The following is an 8,355-nucleotide window of genomic DNA, read 5'->3' on the forward strand; positions in this document are numbered from 1 at the left end:
ATATATATATAAAGCCCACCTGGAAAGAAATGTCCTTCCCAATCTGGAGATGGGAAAAAAGAAAAGTGACTGCAAACACGAATGCTTCCTCTGCAGTTGTGAAGTGTGTACCTTGTAAAAGAGTCAGAGAGATTTTCTCTAATAAAAGACAGTATATTTGTCCCAACGCCAAAAGCTTAAGTAAACATGTCTTCCACCTCTTAAAGCAGGTTTTTAAACTACACTTGTGCCTAGCAAATATTCTATCCTGCCATCCATCGCAGGAAAAATCAAATATAGAGGAGGGTGAAGATGAAAGGGATTAGCCAGGGTCACACCGAAAGTCCTGAACCAGAAATGGGGTTTGCGAATTCCCAGGACTTGGTTCACTCTAACCATCCAACTATGCTTTATTTATAACACCCCAAATTTAGTGCACTTCCGAAAATTAATACCAACTGTGAAAATTCAGCCACTTCAATTTGGCAAAATTGGACTTTTTCCCTGGCCCATTAAAAGAAGTGCAGTTAATTTCCACCAATATAGAGCAAGGGCCTTTGATTCTCCACCTTCGTAGTCCCAGGCCAACAGCACCAGGGAAGGGGTCTAGAAGCAGCTGACAAGACTGAGAAGACACAAAACGGTGTGTACCTGGGACTCACAAAAAGAGCAGCTGTTGTGTCTGTCTTCAGTTTTCTACATGAAAAGGAAATAATCCAATAAAAGACCAAAAACTGAAGTTCACTCTAAAAGACTGTTCTCTTCAGCGGCCAACACTGTTTGGAAGGGAAAATTCTAGCTCTCTTCCCCTAGCTTTCAATAGTGTCTTTTTCATTTCTACCAAGGACTTTCATCTAAAACATATTCTTACCTACATTCAGGGGGAGAAAACTGATTTATATTAAAATCAATTATTGGCCGGGCACGGTGCCTCAAGCCTGTAATCCCAGCACTTTGGGAGGCCGAGACAGGCGGATCACGAGGTCAGGAGATCGAGACCATCCTGGCTAACACGGTGAAACCCCGTCTCTACTAAAACTACAAAAAACTAGCCGGGCGAGGTAGCGGCGCCTGTAGTCCCAGCTACTCGGGAGGCTGAGGCAGGAGAATGGCGTGAACCCGGGAGGCGGAGCTTGCAGTGAGCTGAGATCCGGCCACAGCACCCCAACCCAGGGGAAAGAGCGAGACCCCCCCTCAAAAAAAAAAAAAAAAAAATCAATTATTTTCTAACAAAGATGAAATTTCAGAAACGCAACACTTTTCAAATCTTAAATCGTCGTTCATACAACAGGAAACAACATTCTGTCCTAACTAAGCATCTGCACTTATACATTTAAAAACAGTAATGTAAGCGTCCTTGAAAAGCTCTGCTCTCCCGCAACCATCTGAACTAAATCCAAAAAGAGAATGATTTAGTCTTACTCCATTCCAAAATTAACTACTAAACACAAACCCTATTAGAATGACCCTGTATAACCTCTCCAAAGACTCAATTTCCAAATCAATAAAATAAATAAAACAACCCACACCTATAAAAATTAGATAAGTGAATGGTTTAAAGTGCACGGTGAGACCAGGAACGGTGGCTCACACCTGTAATCCCAGCACTTTGGGAGGCTAAGGCGGGAGGATCACTTGAGGTCAGGAGTTCAAGACCAGCCTGGCCAACAGGGTGAAACCCCATCTCCACTAAAAACATAAAATTAGCTGGGCATGGTGGTGCGCACCTGTAGTCCCAGCTACCTGGGAGGCTGAGGTAGGAGAATCACTTGAACCCAGGAGCCAGAGGTTGCAATGAGCTGAGATCACACCACTGTACTCCAGCCTGGATGACAGAGCCAAAGTCCGTCTCAAAATAAGCAAATAAATAAAAATAAATAAAGTGCTATGCAAGTATCTCAGACACAGTAGTAAGCAATCAAGAGGTAGCAGTTACAATCTTAAGACAACATGTAAGACCAGGATTTCAAATAACTCTCTCTCCTGCTGGCTGGCGCTCTAGGCAAGTAACTCAAGCTATCTAAAGCCTGGCTCCTCTGTAACAGGAGGACAACAAAACTCTCCCAAAATAGATGAAATATAAATATGAAGCAAGAAGAAGAGTTGCTGGCCAACAGCAGATATTTACATAAGCAGCTTTTTTTTTATTTTATTTTTAAAAGTATCTGAAGGACTGGATTGGGATGCTTGTAACACAAACAAATGATACATGCTTGAGGTGATGGATCCCAATGACCCTGATTTGCTCCTTCCACACTGTACACTTGTATCAAAATATCACATGCACTCCATACATATGTACCATTAGTATGTATCCATAAAAGCTTCTTAAAAATCTAAAAATAGGCCGGGCACGGTGGCTCAAGCCTGTAATCCCAGCACTTTGGGAGGCCGAGACGGGCAGATCACGAGGTCAGGAGATCGAGACCATCCTGGCTAACACGGTGAAACCCCGTCTCTACTAAAAAATACAAAAAAACTAGCCGGGCAAGGTGGCGGGCGCCTGTAGTCCCAGCTACTAGGGAGGCTGAGGCAGGAGAATGGCTTAAACCCGGGAGGTGGAGCTTGCAGTGAGCTGAGATCCGGCCACTGCACTCCAGCCTGGGCGACAGAGCGAGACTCCGTCTCAAAAAAAAAAAAAAAAAACTAAAAATATTGTTAAATAAAGAGTATTTGGAGTAAAGAGGTAATTTCACATCAGATTAATTCACAATCCTTTCACTGCTAAATCTCTAGACCTACAATCCAAATGTCCCATTCCTTGGAGGTGCTCATTTAAGTTATATTTAAAACAAGACTTTGTAGGAACTTAGAGTTGGAATTTCACACTCTTGTACCATTCCTTAAAGTGATTCCATTCATATATTACTGTTGATTGAAATGGAGGGGAAAAAAACAACTTGCCAAGTTTGGCAGAAAGCAGGGAAGGCATACCTTAACATCTGTTTATAAGACATCTTTTTCTTGGCCAATAAAACTACAGGGAAAAATTCACAAGATGAAAGCCTGCCCCTTCTCCCACACGTCCCACACCTCCATACACTTCTTGTCTCATCACAGTTGCTAACATTATTTGTTCTACTTTGCAGAAGTCACCAAATGCTTTATCAAGCCCTGGATCTATCAAAATGTGTCATTTTTGCTTTTCAGAAAATGAGAAAGGAATGAAACAGAGAAACACAATGGATTCTTTCTTTAATCAATGTCAAAAACACACATGAATGGAAGCCTAGACGTGCCATCTCATCAATAACGTGAGGGACCCTAACCATCAGTGCACGGTTGACATATCATCACTTTTGCTTTTTAAAATTTACTACAGGCCAACCAGATGGGAAGTGTTAAGGTGGCATCTTTTCAACAGCACAGTGATGAACTGATCATGCAAAACCAATCCTGAAGGATTTTACTTGGAAACCTTACATGAATCATGTGACACATTCTTTCTTATACTGAAAGTTCTAAGCAGACTATCTTCCCTTCCTTACAACACAGTCTTGTAAACATCTTATTTACGCTTGACTTAAACACAGCCAACACTTGTTTTAGCCAACAAGAGTATTTTCCTTAGGAATTGTCCCAGAAACTTTTAGTCTAACAAAGAGAGGAAGTACTGCCCAGTGGCCAAACCTAAACCCTAGGAACGGAAAACCTTGAACTTCAGAGTGGACGCTCTCACTCACTTGCTGGCTACCAGAAGGCTGCAGTCATCATCCATATCATAAACATGGACCCAGGAGATCCAAGCACCCTCCCGTCTGAAATGGTGGGGTATACTGTGCTATCTGGAAGAGTCTCTGAGCCTGGAAATTATTAGAACAAGATGACGTCAGGTGTTTCCTCACTGCTTGTATTCAAAGGCACACTGCTCTAACCCAGGCCATACCTTTATGGGGTTATGTGGGAAGGCCACATACATATAAGCCTCCATCTTCTCTACCCTTCACCTTTTCCAGAGCACAAACGAAAACATGACCCCATGTGGAGCTTACCTCACTTAACAACAGTATTTTACTCTGCAGCAGGGCCCACAGCTCAGCTGCTGCCTTCACAAGCACGGTTGCGCATGGATGTTACCTAAGGCCAGTCATGCTTTCACCATCCTTTAGGGGAACACGAGTATGAACGATGAATCTCTTGGACCTATCTGCATAGATGTACTCAATCACAGATGTATTTTTCCCAGATAGAAGCACAGAGATCTTTAAGTGAGATTCCAGGCCAGCACCTTTATTTTGTAGATAAGGAGGTTGAGGCCGAGAAAGGTGACTCACTTGTCCCAGATCCCACAGCTGAACAGAACCATCTCCACGTAGCCATCTCCACGTAGACAGCTGGGGCCTGAGTTTATTCTCTCTCTCTCCTCGTCTCTCTCCTCTCGTCCTCTCTCCTCTCTCTCCTCTCCTCTCTTCTCTCTCTCTCTCTCTCTCCTCTCTCGTCCGGAATCTCCCTTACCACTAGTGTCGAACCAATCCTGGTCACCTAAACTGAATACAACATTCACTTCCTTGGGTTGTTGTGATATTAATTTCCCAACATCCTATTTTTTTTTTTTTTTAATTAATAGGCATGGGGAGCAATAAGTTGCGCTGAGAGAGAGTAGAATTTAAGAATGGTGTAGATAAAACCACAAAATGCATCCTGATTCAAGGTCCCAATGTCCTTTTGGTACAAAAATGTTTATGAGTTCTACTTTAGAGCAGGTAAGTTTCTTCTGACCCTGCACCATGAACCTCCAAAAGTCAGAGTAATAAAATATAAGAGAGAAATGTCCAACCAAGTAATACTAAGAACTGTAGGTCATTCGAATCCCACAGTGAACTCTTTTTGTTCAAATTATTTAAAAAAAGAAAACTCTGATAATCTGACAAAAATTTTTAGGCATAAGTGTAGGACCCGGAGAGAGTAAATTTCCTTTATGGACTTTTTATATCCCCAAAACATCCTGTATCAATAAAATGGAACCTCATTTTCTTACTATTCAAAGCAATGCTTCCGTCACTCACTATTTCCTTTCAAATGTGGGAGTCCTTTGGGGGCAGTGGTGAAAAAAAAAAAAAGCCACCTTAGCTAGAGTGGGCAGCAATGGAAAATGGACAAATGTTTAGTACTCCCAGGAAAGCTTTATGATGAAAACAAAACAGGGAAGAGTCAGGAACCTTTTCTGGCTTTTTTAAAGTCTTGACTTCAAGTCAAGAATCGTGAAGCCAGTTATTTATAACAAGCAATGTTAAAAAAAAATAGTCTATAATGTCTGCAAGAACACAGGAAGAGGAAAAACTCTGCGATGTATTACTCCCATCATTACTGAAACGCATCTGCCAGAAGGACCTGCTGTTTGAGGTTCAGGATGGATGTATCCCAAGGGGAAATGGGAAACAGTTCCCACCTCGGAAGCCTCCACCAGCACTTCTAGAGCAACACACATCAAAACAGAGTGGTTGACCACTCTCTATTCCAGGATGGGGGTTGCGAGACCCCCTGCCGCGGGACAGTGTTCTGCACTAGCCCAGGAATGGATCCTGCAAGCAGTAAACTCTTCTTTGGTGGGGACCTGGACGGTTGGCAGAAGGGGACATGCCTGGGTGTCTCCCACTCTCTTGCAGGCAGGCAGCTTGGTCCCAGCAAGAGCAAAGATGAGATCTGAGAGAGTATTTATTTATGGAAGGGAAAAAGCAGAGTGTGCGCAAATTTAATGCTTAGTAGGGAAAAAGTCGCAGATCTCGTATCTTCAGGGAGGGCCTAGGGAACAACTCCTTCTGAGCAACAAGGCTTCTCCCCTCCCCACCCCACTTACCCGCTCAACTCCCTCCCCACCCCCAACAGCCTCCCCAGGAAACGAGGCCACATTTAAGCCTGTTTTTTCCTTTTCTGCAACCTGGTGGAACCTGGGTCCATTCCTTTGGTGCAGACACGCTAGTGGGTCTCCCAGTTCCTTTCTCTACGGTGCAAGAGTGGAGGGGGGACGGAGAGTGGCGGGCAGCTGCAACTGAGCCAGATCCAAGAGGGGTCGGCCTCGTCTAAACTGGTTTCCCACCAATGGCCTCGGATCAGCCGCTGCTGCGCCGCGGGAACCATCAGGACGCGGCTGGGGTTGGCGCGCGAAGCCCCGGAACCCCAAACCTGGCTCGGTTCGGCAAGGTTCAGGGAAACAAGGTAGAGAACGCTGGGATGGGCGAGAAGTCGGGCGGCCGATCGTCAGGGTCACGAGCCTCGCCTTGCCTTCCCGGAATCCCACCCAACTTCAAAAGCCCAAAGATCCTGAAAATTCCGAAAGCGAAACTGCGAGCTGGTCTCCAGAAGTTTGGGAACGGTCTCCCAGGCTTTCCGGTCTCGTCCTGGGATTCTCGGACACCACAAACGCCATCAAGCACGAGCACCGGTGTCCATGGCTATTGCCCCGCAAGGTCCCGATCTGCGCCCCGGGAACTCCCTCGGCTTTTCGCGCATCCAGGCCCCCAGGCCCAACTACTGGTGCGCCCCGAGCCCCTGGGAGCCAGAGCGGTGGTCGGCCCGGCTCCTGCCCCGTCTCGGCTCCTCCCTTCTCCCCACTAGAAGGAAAAACTTGGGCCCTTCGAGAATCCTGTGGAATGTTCTTTGTAATCAACTGTACATCCGCTTCCACGGCACGGACCCGTGCAAAATCGCGGGTTTCGGGGCGTTGGAGTAAATTGTGCGCTTGTCAGCGGCGACGTCAGGAGGACAAGGGGAGGGGTTCGCGGCTGAAACTGCAGCTTCGCAGCACAGAGCCATTTTAGACTGCTCCCATCTCGCGGGGCCCATGGGAAAGCCGGCCCCAGGAGGGCGCGCCCAAGCGCAGGCTGGAGGAGCCATGGACGCGTCCTGGCCAGCGCGTCGCCATCGCTCAGCCTCGCCGCCCAGGTGGGAGGGGTCACCTGCCGCGAGGTCTCCAAGCCAGTGCCGCTTGCTCCCGGCCCCCACCCACCGACAGCACGGCGTCCGAGGGACCCTGTCCAGCCTCGCTCTGCGCTCCTGCAAACCACGTTGCTGCGCTAACTACAGACCTGGCCAACATGTCTTTGTAACCTTATCATTTAAAAACGCCTTCAGGCACCTGGCCGCTGCCAGATCAGGTTCGCGAACCCGGAGGAGGTCCTCCCACCTGCCCACGCCAGCCCCCGGGACCGTGCACGGCCGCCGTGTGGCCCCCGCCCACGAGGTCCCTCGGGCAGGCACCGCCGCGCGACCTCTGTTCAGCGGCCGCGTCCTGGCCACGGGCGACCCCTGTCGGGAACCCCTGTTCCCGGCTACGCTGCGTTCCCGCATTCCGGTGGCTCTCACCCGAGCTCGCGTGTGCTGGCTTTCCCTCCGGCTCCTCTGCCTGACTCCGATTTTGTCTCCAAACTCCACTCCCAGATCCTCCCCGCCCCGGAACGCCGACCTTTCCCTCACACTTCGCCGCCCACTCACATCCCCTGGCGACCGCCCGGCCTCCGTGCCAGCCAAGACAAGAAGACGCCCCTCTCCGATGCGCCGAGAGGGTTCCTAAGCAGAGCAAGGGACAATTTTTTCTCAAACCGCTGTCCCCATCCCCCACCTTCCCTAGAGCGCGAAACCCAAAAGTAAGAAAGGCAACCCCTCGCCTCGACCCTACGTGCCTGTCTGCCGAGATCCGCATGCTCCCGCCCTTCTGTCCCACACCACCACCGCCGCCACCACCACTTTGGTCTTCTCCAAGCCTGGGTCCCAGTCCCCCACCTCCCACCCCAGCGCGGCGTGGAGGAAAGCAGGAGCCCACCATTAAGTGCAACGCGCCCCCTGCACACACGAAATCCGGCTGCCGTCTGCGGCCCGATTGCAGCCAATACCCAGGACAGTTAGTCCTTTTAATAAGCACCTCCTCGCCCCACCTACTCGCGGATCTACCAGCGCAGGCTCCAGTACACACGAGGCGAGGGCTAGCTCGTCTCCTAGAAAGCCAAAATAAATCATTCTCTCTGCCCTCATGTATTTTGCACCACGTGTCCGCAGTGTGTCACGTCAAATCATGGCAGGGTCTGGTTCCAAGACGCACACACACATTCGGGGCGGTTCTCTGACACACACACCCAAAAAAACTGCGCACACACAGGCCTGCACACTAATCCACAGGCATACACGACAGTTGCGTTTCGGTGCCCTGGTCCGGGCCAGCGGCACCTCTCCATCCTTCCCCCCCGGCAATGGACTTGACACACAGACTCTAACCACGGAAAAAAAACAGAGCAGCCCATTCTTTCTTTTTTGCCCCACTTAATTCGCTAAAGCGCTTCCTGGGGTAGCCAAAGAGAGTCGAAACTAAGGGGTGGAAACTTCAGCTGGGTTTTTTCCCACCTCAAAATCTTTATTTTCAGTTTTAAAAGCCACCTTAGCCCG

At 48.6% G+C, this 8,355-nt stretch overlaps 1 protein-coding gene across 2 annotated transcripts in view; it reads right to left on the reverse strand.

Annotated features, from left to right (window-relative positions):
* Positions 1 to 7,412, reverse strand: part of SFMBT2 (Scm like with four mbt domains 2) — a 258,910-nt gene extending 251,498 nt beyond the window's left edge. Inside the window, exon 1 of one of the 2 annotated variants that reach the window (XM_017872485.1) lies at positions 7,282 to 7,412. The gene's annotated coding sequence lies outside the window, so the exon portion shown is untranslated. The remainder of the gene's footprint in view (positions 1 to 7,281) is intronic. The other variant, XM_017872486.1, reaches the window with a different exon arrangement.
* Between the last annotated feature and the right edge of the window lie 943 nt (positions 7,413 to 8,355).

This window comes from Rhinopithecus bieti, unplaced genomic scaffold, assembly GCF_001698545.2.
Source record: "Rhinopithecus bieti isolate Rb0 unplaced genomic scaffold, ASM169854v2 scaffold_6933, whole genome shotgun sequence".
Taxonomy (NCBI): domain Eukaryota; kingdom Metazoa; phylum Chordata; class Mammalia; order Primates; family Cercopithecidae; genus Rhinopithecus; species Rhinopithecus bieti.